Source organism: Euleptes europaea, chromosome 7 (assembly GCF_029931775.1).
Source record: "Euleptes europaea isolate rEulEur1 chromosome 7, rEulEur1.hap1, whole genome shotgun sequence".
NCBI lineage: Eukaryota > Metazoa > Chordata > Lepidosauria > Squamata > Sphaerodactylidae > Euleptes > Euleptes europaea.
This window is the reverse complement of record NC_079318.1, coordinates 82,780,613-82,797,311: the sequence shown is the minus strand read 5'-3', so window position 1 is coordinate 82,797,311 and position 16,699 is coordinate 82,780,613. Positions and strand designations below refer to the sequence as shown.

At 46.0% G+C, this 16,699-nt stretch overlaps 1 protein-coding gene across 4 annotated transcripts in view; it reads right to left on the bottom strand.

Moving 5' to 3' along the window:
* ARHGEF2 (Rho/Rac guanine nucleotide exchange factor 2) overlaps positions 1-16,699 on the bottom strand; it is a 142,913-nt gene that overhangs the window by 48,904 nt on the left and 77,310 nt on the right. Inside the window, exon 1 of one of the 4 annotated variants that reach the window (XM_056852649.1) lies at positions 15,158-15,239. The exons of the other annotated variants lie outside the window; for them this stretch is intronic. The gene's annotated coding sequence lies outside the window, so the exon portion shown is untranslated. Of the gene's footprint in view, positions 1-15,157; positions 15,240-16,699 lie in introns of those variants that run through there. 4 annotated transcript variants of the gene reach the window in all.

The window sequence follows — 16,699 nt, the reverse complement described above, 5'->3', positions numbered from 1 at the left end:
ATATTGTGCAAAAGCACACCTTAACCATGCATTCCTCCAGCCAGCTCCTTCACTACCTTCTATAACACACACACAAAAACATCTTTCATGCTGACCACGCGCTGGCAGGAAACTCCTCAAACCAGGAACACAGCGGCTCCGTCCCTAGTATTTTCATGGAGGGAATTAGTTGCTGTGTTCAGAACTGTGGGCAATGTTAAAGAATCTCAGCACTACAGAGTTGCAAGAGTCTGAAGGTCAGACTAGACAAGACACTGGAAAATATGTGAACTGAATAATATTTGAATAATAATTGAGTAATAAATAGCAGCTGCATTCCCCCCTTCAGATCTGGGCCACAAGAGGGAGGAAGTTAACCCTTCCCCCTCCCGTGTCATTTTCCACAGCTCCCTAGTGCAACTATGTCTACTGGGAGAAACACAGGTTGCCTTTTATAGATTATAGGTTTCTCCCAATGAGGAAACAGTAGATGTAGGTTGGAAAAATGGCATAGGGTTAAAGAATGAAATTCCTTTTCTGTACACTGCAACACTGTTCCAAAGGAGGTGCTATTTAGCAGTTAAAAATGCACTTGAGATCAACTCATGGGTCCTCTAGTGTCTAGTTTGACCCTGAAAGTTTACCTAGCCCAGCCCTTTACCCAGAGCAGCAACTGCCCCTCACAATACAAACTAACCCATGCAACCCAGGATAGCGTGCACACCAAAATCAAGCACAATGCCAGAAGGTGCCCATTGAGTATGTCATTACAGATGGCTCAAGTGAGTGAGCCAAACCACATATACAAACATCATTCAGACCCCGAGTGCAAAATATATCAACCCACTCAATCACACCAAGGGAAAAATGAATTAGGGACAAATATATGCCACCAGCCTCCTCAGATGCCTGGAGAAAGAAATTTGCTCCCTTCATGCAGGAAACACCCCTCCCCAATAACAAACGCCCACGTGACAGCCCACCGAGTATATAAGAAGCAGTTAATCCAGCCAGAGTCCTCCTCACGCACCTTTCCAACATTTGCCCTCCGATATGGCTGTCGCCCGTTCCAGTTGGCCCCAGCTACAGGCGGTTCCCGACCGCAGCTTCCTGAAACTCCAAGCCTGAGCTGCCTCTCATACACCGTAGGATAACTCATCGCATCCAGCCAGGGTGCTACTGAACTACCTAACTACGCCCCCCAATCCCTTCCAGTAATGTCACTGAGTGCAGAAAGGAAAACCCAGCATGCAGACCAACTTGACTCTGGAAAGCCCAGACTGAAGAGATGCAAAGAGGAGGAGGAAGAGGAGGTGGGGATTTTTTTTTAAAGACACCCATGCAGTTCATCTTCTCCTGTACCTCTCTGCTTCCAATAACCATGACAACCGTGTGTCTGATTGAGAAACTCCACCACCACCCCCATCACACGTGCCGAGCTGCACTGTCCTTAAGCATCCAACAGGCAAGAGAGAAAGGTCTTCTTTTCTCATGCCTCCATTGAGGGTGGGTATTACCCATTGTGGTGGGGCGGGGGGGGGGAATGACATCAAAATGACTAGCAGAAGTGGGCTTCAGGCAGAAGTGATTCAGCTACAGTGGAAACAAAATAGAAGGCAGGGAGGATGGAAGACTTCTGCTTGTAACAAACGACCAAGAACCCCTTCTTCACAGACGATCCCACTTTGATAACATTCCCAGTGAGGCATGCTGTCAGAAATAGTTGGGTGTGCACAGACTGTAAAAACAAATATATTTAGAAAAAATATGCTAGCTTGGTCGCAAAGGTCCTTAGTTACTTTTGCAAAGTGTTGGGGCTTCCATCTTCCCACAAGCCTACAGAATGCCGAACTGGCTATCAAAGGGCTTAGGGATTTGACCAAGCAAGCTCAGCTCTTGTGCAAGCTCAACTGCAATTTAAGTTTTTGTTTTTAAAGGGAAATAGCTGTGTCAGGGATTTCAGAGTTTAAATTGGGAACCTCAGGTTCTGAGGCTGAGCCAAACTTCACATTTACAGGCACACATGGGACAACCTGTGGCTGCCGATGCCATTTTAGATTAGAATTTCGCCATTTAAAAATTGCCACAAGGGGGCCCCTAGCATAGTGGCACTATGTGATCTTGTCGTCCCCCCCCACTCACACCCTTTTACGTGCTGACACAGTCTCCCATGATTATTTCCGCACTTGAAAAGGCGGGGGGGGGGGAGGAGATTTCAGCCACAGGCTGACCCACACCTGCCCATAATGTGTAGTTTGTCCCTGAGAGCTTACCTTGTAAATAAGTGGACACTGTGGGCTTTCAGGCCTCTAAGCCCTCTTCAAGCAAAGAATAAAACAGGAACGTGAAACATCAGCTCCTATGATTGGCAGCCTCCATGAAGCCTCTGGATTTCCCAGGCCCTGTATGAATACTAGTATCCAGACCTTCTGCAGGCTCTAGGGTTGCCAGCTCCAGGTACTAGCTGGAGATCTGCTATTACAAACGATCTCCAGCAGATAGAGATCAGTTCACCTGGAGAAAATGGCTGCTTTGGCAACTGGACTCTATGGCACTGAAGTCCCTCCCCTCCCCAAACCCCGCCCTCCTCAGGCTCCGTCCCAAAAATTTCCCACCAGTGGCGAAGAGGGACCTGGCAACCCTAGCAGGCTCCGGTGCAAGCATCCAGCTCCAGCATCTGAGTTTAGGGAGTCTGTTTCAGTTCTGAAATTAGGTAGGCTGCCCAAAGACTGCATCTGATGTCAGATTTCAAAAGTGGGAAGGATCAACCTGAAAATTAGCACCATTAGCACCCTCTGCCCCTTGCACTGCGGCACCTTGGACCCATTATAGGCAACTGTGGCATGGGGACTTGAGAGGGTTAAATATTTGCAAACCTTATGATCGGCTTAGGGTACGGCAAGGCAAACGGGTTGTCATAGCAGCCTCCCTTGAGAAAGAGGAAGCGAGACCGGGACTTCCTGTTGCCAAACAGCTGAGCAATAATGCAATAGAGGCCCAGCTATTTTTGACTACAGAGCTCTCCTAGCTTCACATGTCTTGGCAACTGAGATGAGAGGCTGCATTTCTCAAAAAAAAAGTGTGCAACAAAGTGGTGTTAGCACAAAACAGTCCTTGGCAGGCCTGCCATAGCAAGACCAAATATTCACATATACAAAGAGCTGGCACGTACCAGAGTGCTGCAAGAAGCAGAGTGTTCATTCCTCCACTGATACTTAAAAACAGTTCACAAACACAAAACTTGACTTCCCATTTCTACTAAACCAGCAGGTATTCAGACTCTCTTACTCCGGAGAATCCTATCCCTACTAACTTGTTTGCCACTGTGTGTTGAAAAGGATTTGGGGTATCCACTCACTTCCTGTGCATGATTGGCCTAGTTCATGGAACTCAGCCCAACACACACCACTATGGGCGTACTTTGCAAGGGACCAGGAGGTTGGTTTCGACACACAAGCTGTCTTTCTTAACAGGCCCTGGTAATCATCCAAGGAAGACCAAGCGTCCTTGGAACACAGTTTGAAAACTATTGGGCTACATTGACACATCAGACGCGGACTGGGAAACCTTTCCCATGCCACTGTGAATGTCCACACATAAATGTTTCCAGTGTTGGAAAATGTCAGATTATTGGTGTTTGTTGCCAGGTCTTGGGGGAGTGAGACACTAAAACTTTGGGGGGAAGAGTCTGGGAGTTGTGGGTGGAACCTGGTGAGCCTAGTGGTGTTTGCTGGGGACAGAAAGCACCTGGCAGGAAGTGTCTGGGAGACCCAAGGGGAGAGGGAACAATGAAGAGCAAAAGCCCTCAAACTAAGCCAAAAAACCCACCACATGGAGCCACTGAAAGCCATTCCCATGAGATGCAAAAAGGGCTTAAGCAATTAGCCAACATATCTTGGAGGTCACCCATCACCTTTCCCGCATTCTCTCACATCGTCAGACAGCATCTTCTACTACAGTGCCCAATCTGCAAGTTAAGACAGCAAGGGCACGCAGGAGGGCCATCTCAGCTACTTCCTTTACAGCTGTGGAACTTGCTCCGCTACATGCTTCCCAGAGCCCGAGACAACGCTTTTCCTCACATCGCAAGACTTCTTTAAAAACTGATTGGCTTCAGGAGGGGATACAGTGAAGAATCTGTGCAGGAGGTACCCCCGGTACTCAAGTTGGGGACCTGGGGACCTTAAGCTCTGCTCCACTGGCTTTGCTATCCACTCCCAGGGCAGAATGATGTACTCGCCCTTGCTCAGCAGTTGTCAGGTGATAAAAGCGGCCCATGGGAATTCACCTGGCCCTAGTTCATCTCCAAACTGGCTCCGCAGTTTGAGAAAGACAGGAACTGTGTCAGATTCAACTGCCCCAGTACCTGCACTAGCTCGCTTCACTTCTGCCAGCCTGTAGTATATTTGGGTTGCCACTGACCTCCTGCTTGCCTGTGTGACTGGCCTTGACTTTGCCTCACTACTTCTTTATCCAAACATAGACATTACTGTTAAAAGTGCGATTGGCCCCAAGCCTTGAGGATATGTCACACATTAAACTTAGTCACTGCTAATATCGTTCCAGAGAAGCTCGGAGGCTGTTGTAGAAAAGATGCCAAGTTTTGTATCTTCCGTCAGCCGAGGCCGCCCAGACAAAGAGATCTTTTGTTCTCTGCTGACGGCCCACGAGACCTCTGCCCTGATAGGAGCAAGCCTGTCTGCCCCTCGCAGCACAGACGAGCTTCGGGTCTCCAGAGCGGTAAAAGGAGGGACCTCGGCAGAACAAATATGTTATTTTGTGCTGTTTGGATTGCAGCCAGAAGGCAGTGGCAGTTGCGGCATCGACGGAGAGAGGAAGCTGGCGGGACAAATATGAAAAAAACCACCACTCCCTTTCCTACTACAGCGCCTGAAACCAACGTTACCAGAGGATCATTAGGGCAAATTAATAGAAAATAGGAATATTTTCAGAATTTATAGAGTACTTTTGAACCGCAACATTTCCCCCCTGAGGAGTTAATAATTTCTTTACCTGGAAAGGGTAAGGCAGGGGGGAAATAGAAGAATGTGAGAAGAAAGTGAGTCATTTGAAGAAGGGTTAGTTCCAGGTTTTGAGATTCTCATAGAAAGGTTCTGTTAGGTGGGGCTTCCTCATCCTCTACCCCAGCCCAAGTGAGCATTTCAGGGATTGCTTCTTCAAGGAGCAGCTACCCCAACATCCCCTCTCCCACTGGACAACAGAAGTTGTGGAAGTGCCCTCTCCAAAGGAATGGCAACCCCTGTGCTGCCACCAGAGAAAGATAAATAAAGGGGCAGTGGTGGCTGGGTGCCATTGTCCCTTGCCATGTGCAAAGCACTGATGCCACATGTAGCCACTGCTCACTCATCCACCCACCCCCATTTCTCGGAGCGCTGGCAGCTACCAATCCCTTTAGGTGGGCACTCCTGCTACCACTGGGAAGAAGGTAGGGTTGCCAACTTCCAGGTGGTGGCTGGAGATCTCCCATTATTACAACTGATGTCCAGGTGTCAGAGATCAGTTCCCCTGGAGAAAATGGCCACTTTGGCAATTAGACTCTGTGGCATTGAAGTGCCTCCCCTCGCCAAACCCTGCCCTCCTCAGGCTCCACCCCCCAAATCTCCAGGTATTTCCCAACCTGGAGCTGGCAACCCTAGAAGAAGAGGAGGCTGAAGCGAGCACAATGCAGATGAGAAAGTGGCAGCAAGCAGTTGTCATTGCCTTGCCCACAGCCACAGGGTCAGAGTATGAGGAGCAATGAGAAGCAGCCTCCATGTGGTAGAGAAAGACCCAGCTCCTCTGGGGTAGCGCAATCCAGCCACTGCTGCTGCCACCCAGAGGAAGGGGGCAAGGTGGTGATTTTGTGCAGTGGCAGACACAGGATTGGCGAAGGGCCCTCCTGAGGCCTCAGTAGCATTCCAAAGTTGCTGATCCCTGACTGGGCCTAAAGCCAGACTACAACTACATAGCAGTGCTGGAGACCTCATGGAATGGCGGATTCAGTTGATTGAGGTTGCAACACACCCCGAACAGAGAGTGATGTTTGCAGTTCCTCCCCACCCCCTTCTTACCGAAGAGAAGAATGGACCAGTTGGTTGGCAGTTAGCCCAGTATACAAATATAGATTTAACTGACAAAAAATCTGCAGAGCATGGAGTAATTTGGGTGAGGGTATGACCCCCTTTTTTGGGGGAGAAAGAATACTGAAGTTCTAATCATGGCTTGGAGGAGGCAGGGGATAATGGAAAAGAGTCAGAGGGGGAAGTGGCAATTTGCAAGAGCTTTTTGCTATCCCAAAAAAACACTTCGCTACAAATGCCAGAAGCCAAACCTGGGATTTTGTGTGAACATAGTATATACCTCTACCACTATGCTCAGAAGCATTCAATTCCTTGAACAGGCCCTCTCAGAGCCTTGTTGGGTCAGACTAATGGTCCAGCTAGTAAGCAGTCTTAACAATAGTAAACCAGGGCTGCTCGCACACAGGGATCCAACCCCATGTGGACAGCTGTATGCGCTTGCATTGTTTGGGAGCTTCTAATGAGAGCTTCCCATTTTAAAGTACTGGGTTCATTTGTTATTCTGTTCGAACAAACTGGTACTTACAATTTTACATTCCATAAATATGTCAAAGAGCTCAAGTTTATATGTGAACAAAGTTGTAAATAATGTGTTTTATATTCTTAAAGCAGTAAAATAAATTCAGGCTTGGTAAGAAAGCGAGTATTGAATATATATTTTAGGGTTGCCAGCTTTGGGTAGGGAAATACCTGGAGATTTTGGAGGTGGACCCTGGGGAGGGCAGGGTTTGGGGAAGGGAGGGACCTTATCAGGGTATAATGCCATAGAGTCCACCCTCCAAAGCAGCCATTTTCTCCGAAGGAGAGGTTTTAAACAAATAATGTAATTGTTTCCCATTGTTTCAAATTATCTAAAAACTTGACATCCACTAATCTCACACAGTATATTAGGCTGTTGACAGGCAATAGTGTTTTGTTTTGAGACAATTCAAGGCAATTCAAAAGAAGCATCACTGTTTGCAGTCCATACACTCACTCCACTTTCACCTCTGATCAAACAGATTTGGCAGGGTCTTATATCATTGCAAGAAACCCGCAAAGCCTGTTTGACTATAGTAACAATGGGGTGGGGGGGGGGGAGGAAACCTGTGTTTAGACCATGGGAAGCAAAATCTCTTTCTGGTCACTTTCAAATATTCTCCAGCTCTTGGTTCCGCTAGATTGAGTTCAGTAACACCTTAGAGACAAGATTTTTGGGGTTTCTTAAGGAGCTCCTGGTCTCAAATATTGCTATTTTACTGCATACCTACATGGCTACCCTCTTAAATAGCTCCTGGTTCACAATGAAGCACCTGATTCTACTCAACACCCTCTTGAACAGACACCTAAGTGTTAATTCTCTTGAGGATGTGGCCTCTTCTAATTTTAGGGGGAGAAGAGAGAATTAATGGCTAGAAACTACTGCAATATCAGACTGCAGGATTTGTGACATCATCACTGAGACACACAAAATACATTGAGTTCCATACCACCTATGAAACTGCCCTTAGTTTAAGATCTTTTAATTGTGCAGCCCTCTGACCAGAAACATTCAAGTGGATTGCTCATGCAAATAAAGGAACTGGCAGCCAGTTGGCCCCTTCCGGCTGTTTCAATGTCCTCTCCTTTTCCCTTCTGCAAAAGCCTTAACCCTTCTTCAAGGGAGGACCGGCCAATTAACTTACAGAGGAAATTCCTGGTGAGCCACTACCCTGGAGGGCTGCTGAAGCAAACAAAGTAGGGTTGCCAGGTCCCTCTTCGCCACGGGCAGGAGGTTTTTGGGGCAGAGCCTGAGGAGGGCAGGGATTTGGGGAGGGGCGGGACTTCAGTGCCATAGAATCCAGTTGGCAAAGTGGCCATTTTCTCCAGGTGAACTGATCTCTATCTGCTGGAGATCAGTTGTAATAGCAGGAGATTTCCAGCTAGTACCTGGATGTTGGCAACCCTAAAACAAAGCGAAGCCCTAGTGTAGCTCTGCTTAGTACTGTAGGGGCCACTCAGCTTCGGCTTGCTTCTGCCCCATTTTGACTTCCCTTGGCTGCTTTCCTTGAAGTCTAATGAAAACTGGTAGTCTTCAGAAGTATGGGCCATGATTTATTGAGTGCTTATAGTGCCTTGCATACCAGAAATGTTAGTAAGATTCCCAGTTTTTTTTTAAATAACAAAAATAGCTCAGCAACGCTTATAGATTTCAGAAGTAAATCATTTTTGAAGAAAGTAGCCGACTGGGGAGCTGGAAGATAAATGTTGCTAACTTTCATGGAGCTAAAACTCTTGCACCTTAAATTTACCCCTGCATTGAGGTTCAGTGAGAATGAGCGCAAGAGAAAGAGGGAGGGAAGGGAAACAGTATCAAGCACCGACAACCTGAAAGCCTTTCACAAAAGCTTAATGCAGGGACAATCCAGTCTACCCCTGTCAGCCTTGAAAGGGATCCAAAGGCCACCTGGAAACAGCCCCTCCCCAAATGGCAGGACCACCCACCCCCACCTCTCCATTCAATCTCAGCCATCACAATCCAGACTATAGAAACAGCACAAAGTAGGCAAGTCAACGATCTATCTAATAAACTTCAGAGAAAGTTAACTGAAACATTACTGAGCCTCTTCTGTTAGCTCTAGTTTTCGTTGCAGTGGTTGACCTGACGCCTCAGATTACATTATGGAATGTTCCTCAATACAAAACCAAAAAAAAAAAAAATCCCCAGACATAGAAAATTAGCAGGTGGTCTAGGTGCTTTCTCCTTGACATGCTAGTTTTCTGTGGTGGGCGGGAGCGGGAATTGTATGAAGACACACTCATTCACATGAAGACTACAGCTGGAAATGGATTTAGCACCTCAGTGAGAATTAGGCATCGGCTACCCGGCTTGTAAACATGAGAGCATAATCTCCCTTGTCTGTGTTTTTTGCCCGACAGGATTTAGGTTTCTGGTATGCATCAAATTGCGGCTGCAGCTTCCACTGGACACACTTTCCCACTTTCATTTGCAAGCAGAGTAGAGCAGCAGGGAAATTTCAGGTAGGTCCAGCTTCTCCTGCCATAGCTGCAGGATGATGGGACAAACTGCGGGTGCAAAAATCCTCTCACAGCTACAATACTAATAAAGGCACAGGACCTCCATTCCACATGGAATCTCCAGAGCTGCAGAGGGCAGGGGGAGAGACCGTTGAAGTCATTTCCTGGAGGCTGTGGAACAATCTTTCTCATGAAATTAATTTACATTCCTCTTTTTGTAAGCCAACTCAAGCACATGGAAGGATGGGGGGAAACATTTTTGAATAGTAATAACAAACAATCCAGCAACTTCTGGGGCTAGAAAGCTGCTGGAATTGTGAACTAGAACTGTTATCTGTTCCCTGTTATCTATTCGCCTTCAGAGAGAAAAGCAGCTGGGGGGCCACACACAAAAATGTCAATTGGGGAAAGTTAAGCATCCCTACCACCAACCACTGGTCCAAATCAAATTCACAGCTTTCCCCTAGCTATGTTTCAGTTAAAGAAAAAAGTTGGGAAACCGCTTCTGTACAGTTGAATGATCATTTCCCTGGGCTTCCCTTACTCAACTTGGGCTCCAATTTAAAAAAAGAACACTCCTGTTCATCAACATCACATTCAGACTGCATTCCTTTATCAAGGCAATCGAGTATATCAGAAGCTACTGCAGGGCTGCCAACTTCCAGGTACTAGCTGGAGATCTCCTGCTATTACAACTGATCTCCAGCCAATAGAGATCAGTTCCCCTGGAGATAATGGCTGCTTTGGCAATTGGACTCTTGTGGCATTAAAGTCCCTCCCCTCCCCGATCTCCGTCCTCCTCAGACTCCACCCCCAAAACTTCCCGCTGGTGGCGAAGAGGGACCTGGCAATCGTAAGCTACTGGTATCCGTGATGAAATGGTTAGGCAAATGCAGCTAAATGCCAAAAACAATTTAGTCACAAGAGTTTATCTATTTAAAATGCTTCTGTACCACTTACAAACCAAAGTTCTCAAGACGGTTCCAAATGCTAAGCATAGTATTAATACAATAAAAAATTATCAGTACTCAACAGTAAAACACACTACAGCTGCAGTGAATAAAACAGTCTAAAATAGCAAATTATGAACAGCAGCAATTACATCAAGATGAAAGAAAACTTTAGGAGACAATATAGGTCCCAATGAAGAACAAGTCAATGACTACCAAATGCCCAAGAGAACAGAAACTTCTTCACCTGGCACTTAAAGCTAAGAGGTGTAGGTGTCAAGCGAAGTTCTACAGGGAGGGTGTTCCATATGCAAAATTTATTCACTTATTATTAAAATATTTACACCCCAGATTTCCTTTTGTGGCTCAAATGCCACCATAGAAAACGCCTCCCTCTTGTGGCCACCCATTTCTGAACACTCTCCAAAAGCAACTCCATACAAAGTGCATTGCAGCAACCTGATCTGAATGTGATCAAAGTGGTGCTTGTGCACACAATATTGTATGCATATATGTACAGCCATTCTACAGCCCCTCATGCTCGCAAAAAGGCACACCACTGTACACACCGGGGCAATTCAGACCACCACTGGTAGAAGCCCTGTGAAATTGCCAGGCATATTTGTTTCCCATCTTCAAGCTCAGCCACAGCCAAAGCAGACCAATGTATGTATTTTAAGGAAGCAGATGTATGCCCCAAGTTCCCTCATGACTCCAACTATATCAATGAGCCCATAGTCAATACATGCACAGAATCACATACACACTTCCATGATGGCTACTGGCTGCTGTTCGCACCTGGCATCAGGTACTGAGAGGTTCAGTGCCTCTGAACATGGAGGCTCCATTAAGCCACCACATTATTTTTATCTACACTGCATCATCATTACAGATAATGCTTTACAGAGTGAAACAGACAGGTTCCTTTCCTGCCCCCAAGGGACTTACACTCTAAACGTCGACAGCAAGAGAGACTTTCTAAAAGCCATTTTATGTTATTGGTCAGCACAACACATTATAGCAGCACGTGTGCATGTTTATTATTTATATACAATTATACAGATAGAGCTCCATATGTCCACACAATCTCACATACAATTGTACTAGCCCATAGTCTCACACAGACTGGCAGAGCCACAGCTTTACACCAACTCACATACATACACACAATTAAACACACACTCCACCTTCTGTAACCTAGGGTTGCCAACCTCCAAGTGGGACCTGGAGATCTCCCAAAAATGTAATTTCCAGACTACGCAGATCACTTCCCCTGGAGAAAATGGCTGTTTTGGAGGGTGCACTCTAAGGCATTATACCCTACTTAGGTCTTTCACCTCCCCAACCCCCAGCCTCCCCTGGCTCCACCTCCAGCATCTCCAGGAATTTCCCAGCCCGGAGCTGGAAGCCCTAGGGCTCTCACCTTACTCCTCAAATAACCAAAGTACATGCACACCGAGGACTAGTTCCCCTCCTCAAAGAGTTACCCTGGAATTTCCAGCAGAAGTAGCTGAGTTCCAATGAACCCCAGCCCCTGAGCCATATTTTTCGCCTTGGGTAATATGTTCTCTGTCTTTTACTACACAATAGAAGACAGGAAAGGGAATCAGCTCCAAAACAAGATAGCTGCTAAATGTTTCCGGCTTCAGCCTGAGCTACCAGTTGGGACGTAAGCCAAGCAGATTTTTTTAAAAAACCATTTCTCCAAAAAAAAACAGAAATGGAGAGGCTTGTGGAGGGAGGGGAATGACTCCAGCTCTGGCAATCTGGTAGAGCGTTTCAGGCTTCTCCAGAGGCTCCAGAGTCCAAACATCTGGGGTGCTTCAGATCACAAAGACTGCTGACAGTCAGCAATGGCAGCCAAAGGCTGGGATGGGCTATGATGGAAGTGTTCCTCTTGCAAGGCAGAGGATTTTGAGCATCAGTAAGAACCATAGACAGACCTAAAGAGCACGGTCCACTTGGAAGGTCTCCTGTGCAAGGACCCCTGCAACGAATGGAAGTTATACAAGAGCACTCAGAAACCCTCCTGGTCTGAGAAGCCTATGGGCTTTAAACCTCGTTTCCAGCTGTTGAAATCTAACTGCATTTACTCTTTGTTCATATTCTTACCATTCTGTCTCCCTTTCCCTTCTCGCTTTTGTCATCTTCCCTACAGATGAAAGTTAGATTGTAATCTCCCTGCAGCAGATCCTTGTCTTATTCTGCAAAGCTCCATGTATACTGATGGTGCAATATGCATAATGCTCTCAGCTAGCCCACTCTCGTCAGCTCTCGGAAGCTAAGCAGGGTTGGCCCTGGTTAGTACTTGGATGGGAGAGCACCAAGAAACTCCAGGGTCACTTCGCAGAGGCAGGCAATGGCAAACCACCTCTGAACATCTCTTGCCTTGAAAACCCTATTGGGTTGACGCAAGTCGTCTGTGACTTGACAGCACTTTACACGCACACGTATGCATAATATTAAATAATAAAAGTGTTAATATTAATAAACTTATTAATATACATGTGAATAAGAAATGTATTCATACAAATAATAGGAATCACTGGATGTCCCTGATGCAGCTTCAGCTTGATGTAGTGGCTAGACTAGGATCTGGGTGACCATAGTTCAAATTCCCCACTCTGCCAAGGATGCTCGCTTGGTGATCCTGGGCCAGTCTTCTTCTCAGCCTAACCTACCTCACTGGGCTGTTGAAAGGATAAGATGGAGGAAGGAAGAACAATGTTATAAACTGAGTCCCTGCTGGGGGGGGAAAGTGAGATATATCTAAATCGAATTCTTAAGTGGACTTGCTAGGTGGCCTTAGGCAAACCACTTCTTCTCTCCTACATGCAATATGACTATGGTACAAGCCTCCCTTCCTTACAGGGCTGTTATAAAGATTAGTAACACAAAAGAATATATAAAGCACCTTGATCCCTTGGGGGGGAAGTGCTGTATATATAATGGGCTGAATATAAAACCGATACTAAAAGGTTATAATCTTCATTATATAATACTGAGTCAGGACTCAGATAAAACCCTGGATCTTCCCTCACTGTGTGTGCTGGTCCTACCTTGAGCAAAGCTTGGCTGTGAATGGAAGCTATGAACTGCTTCACAAAGAGAAGATTTTGTAGCTTTTGCCACTAGCCTTGGGCAGGCTGCCCTCCATTGAAGCGCCTGCTCAGAGCAGTCTGAGAACAAAGCCCCCGTTCTGAATCAAGGTGCCTTCTCTTCTCATCAGCTTGGTCAAACAGGAAAAAGAGACAAGATTATGAGCTCCAAACCAGTCAATACGTGTAAGGTGGAGGAAGGACAGTATTTAAAAAACACCAGGAACACAATTGGCTTCATTCAAGAGAAGCCTTGAGGGAGGGGGGTTTCATTGATCACCTTTTCCCTAAGAGGCCCTCTGATGGGGGGATGCTGTAGGATGCCCAGCCTTCTAGTTGGGAATAAACAGACCTCGTAGTACATTCCCATAAGCACTATAGAAGATCACACCTTTGTACTGAAAAGTTCATTTGCCTCCAGTTAGTATCACAGCTTAGTGTCCTGTCCACATCAGTATTAGAATCCTTGCTTCAAGCATAAATATACATCATGGGAAAAGACAGGAGGAATGAAGAGTAACCCATCATTGTACCATCTTGCCTATGAATATAAGTGGAGCCCTAAGAGGATCCAAAATTCAAGAGTTAGCCCTACCATGACATAAGAGCAACCCGAATAAACACCTCTGCACTGATACCTAAGGTAAGGAAGATAGTGCAGGAATCCCTGGCAAAAACAGCTAACAACACTGACAATGCTAGTGAAATGACAAGGTGTATTAGTGCATTACAGGATAGCAAAAGGACTAACAAATATATACAAAAAAATTATTTCAATAGTCCACATAGGTACAAAGTTCCAAAAACTGCTGCAATAGCAATGTAGCAATGGCTTTTCTTGGTTAAAGGTGAACAGGAAGACGATCTTTCTTTTTTCTTCTTCAGTTCCATTCAATGTAATTTTCAATGCATGCACGCAAGTACATCCAAATGCGATTCTATTTCTCCCATTCAGGATGAAAGAGCAACTATGTAGATTTCAATAAGTAAATTCCAATACAGGATTCATTGTATCAATTGCACAGTTGCACAGACGTTTCTACTACATAGACTGTTCCCAGTGGGATACTACAAGTCATCCAAGAGGATCCAAAATTCAAGAGGTAGCCCTACCATGACATAAGGCAGATTTTCAATGCCATTGGAAGACAGATGTGAACCACAAGTTACAATCCTGTTTACTTCAATGAAACTGGCCCCGTGTTAGGTAACGGGGATTGCTGTTTGGATCTCTCATCTAGGGCACCAAAATGACTCAGACTGCCCCTGCTTAATCTTGAGTATGCACCCTACCACAGGCTTTTCTGCCAAAACTACTGGAAGGGTAGATACTGCTGTAACGTTGACTCTATTATAGCTGGGTTTTAAAAACCCTCTTTAAGGCTTGCATTCATGAGAGAAGAACCACAAAGCACCTATCATCCTCCGAAATTCTTTTTTGCCCATCTAAGGGGTGAAGAACTGTAAACTGGATATAAAAAAGAATTCCTGTTAAAAAAGATATCATGAGGTCATAAGGCAGGACCCATCCTCGAGAACTCTTTAATGCAGGTCAGCATCCCCCCATATAATCATAATGTGATCGCATACAGGGTGGGGAAAAAGGTTGTCTTCCCCTGCCTTCTGAACACACATCCAGGATTGTTAACAAACAACAGGAGACGGCTGTGTCCATCATGCCCCAGTGGGCAGCTACCTGCTGGGGCAACTGGCTGGCCATCACGGACTGAACCTGGGCACTTCTGATCATACCCAGAATGACAGTTCCTCTCAGTCAATGGCTGTTGCCAGCTTGACAGAAAAAAATAGCAACCTTTGGTACAAAAAGAAGGGGAAGGGGTAAGTTTTAGAAAAAGACAAAAAGAAGTTGACACAAAGATAAATAAATATACTGATATTACCCTGCCCGAACAGATCAGCTTCTTCTGTGATATCCCAAGAGAACAAAGGACGGCTGGATCGATTCGGCGGTTGGCCGCTTTGACGCGTGAATTAAATGGCACACGGCAGCTCCCTTGTCCCGTTTCCCCCACTCTCTCCCCGGCCCACGCACAAGTGCACGGGGCCACCGTCTCCCTCTGATCTCCGTGAACAGAAAACAATGATAAGAACACGCACGGTCTGTTTCCCAAACCACAATGAATCTGTGGATTATTATTGGCGAAAGGACATGGCAGCTGGTGGGGGGAGTCAGCTGGGAAGGGGCGCTGGAGAGAGGGGAGTGGGAGATGGCAGCGTTCCAAAGGCCATTCATTCTCAGAGCAGCTCAAAAAGAATTGTGGGAGAGAAAGGAAAGATAAAATGGGACTTCCATTCCCCCCTCCCCCCTACTGGAAGAATACTCATAAAAATCTGTGGGCCAGACAAATTAGGCTATGGGATTGTATCCTGCCCAGTTTTAGTACTAGGATTATCCATTGTGCTGAATACTCTACAGACAAGGGAGTCCCCAAACTGACAGCACCCTTCTATGATATAATTATCTGGGTGTTCCTGCACATGAAAATGTGCCTGATGTTCCTGCCAAAGGTTTACAGTGAAGTGGCGCAAACAAAGGAGAGGTGGCAACTTTTTCCAGATATAGCAACAACGCTTAAAATTTCAACTATCACACCTGAAAAGGGGAGAGAGTCCTCTGTAAAAGTTATTCTCAAAAGTGGGGCAAGAGACAGCCAGGGCTGAGGTTAACTTGAATGGGTATGTGGGAGCATCTATGACCATCCTGGTATATGTGAATGACCCCAAATAATAGTTCAGCGTGGGGACTCTCTTCCCAATGGTTTAATCCTATCCTAGGCCCATGTATTCACCAGTGCAAATACAGATCTTGTGTGGCCTTCTTTCTGTACAACTTTTGATCTGAAACTACTTACATCTTAAAATCAACACTCTAGCTCTATTTATAGACCACCACTAAGAATATTGGGGTTGTGGTATTTGATGTGGGCTGGTCGAGGCTTAGTTTCTATGATGGCCCAAGTCCGGAGCCTATTTTCAATGCTGGGACTCAGGCCTTGGAAACTGTGAAACAATAAAGATGTAAGCGCCTGTGAGAGTGTACAGAGCGCTCTTCTCTTACCCAAGGCATGGATTGAAGGCATACTGATAATGGCTGCGTGGGAACCAGATGTGTGCCGCGCTGAGTTTCATAAAAGAAAAGCAGGATATAAATAAAACATAACAGCATCAGCATCTCCCTTTAGAGGTGGATGGCAAAAAGCCTTCTAATGTGGGAGACCTGAGTTCCAATATGTATCCAGTCCTTGTGGCATTAGTTCCCCAATTTGGATTGGGACCATTGCATGCAAGGAGAAAGGGCTTAATCCTTTCTGTCTGCACCTTAAAAGGTCCTGGATGCCACTTTTACCCTTCTGGGGAAACTTACAAGTACTGATGGACTACACACAAGTTTCCCCAATAGGGTAAAAGTGGCTCCCAAGGGCCACTTCAAGTCAGGAAAACTGGGAGGAGGATTAAGTCCCTTTCCTTTTGGTCCTGCGCTGAATTAGGCCCACATTTACCTGAGGATTAAGTGCGGAGCGTGGAATTCCCAAAACAGTCTGTTGACATAAAGGAGGACTTTGTAACGAGTGAA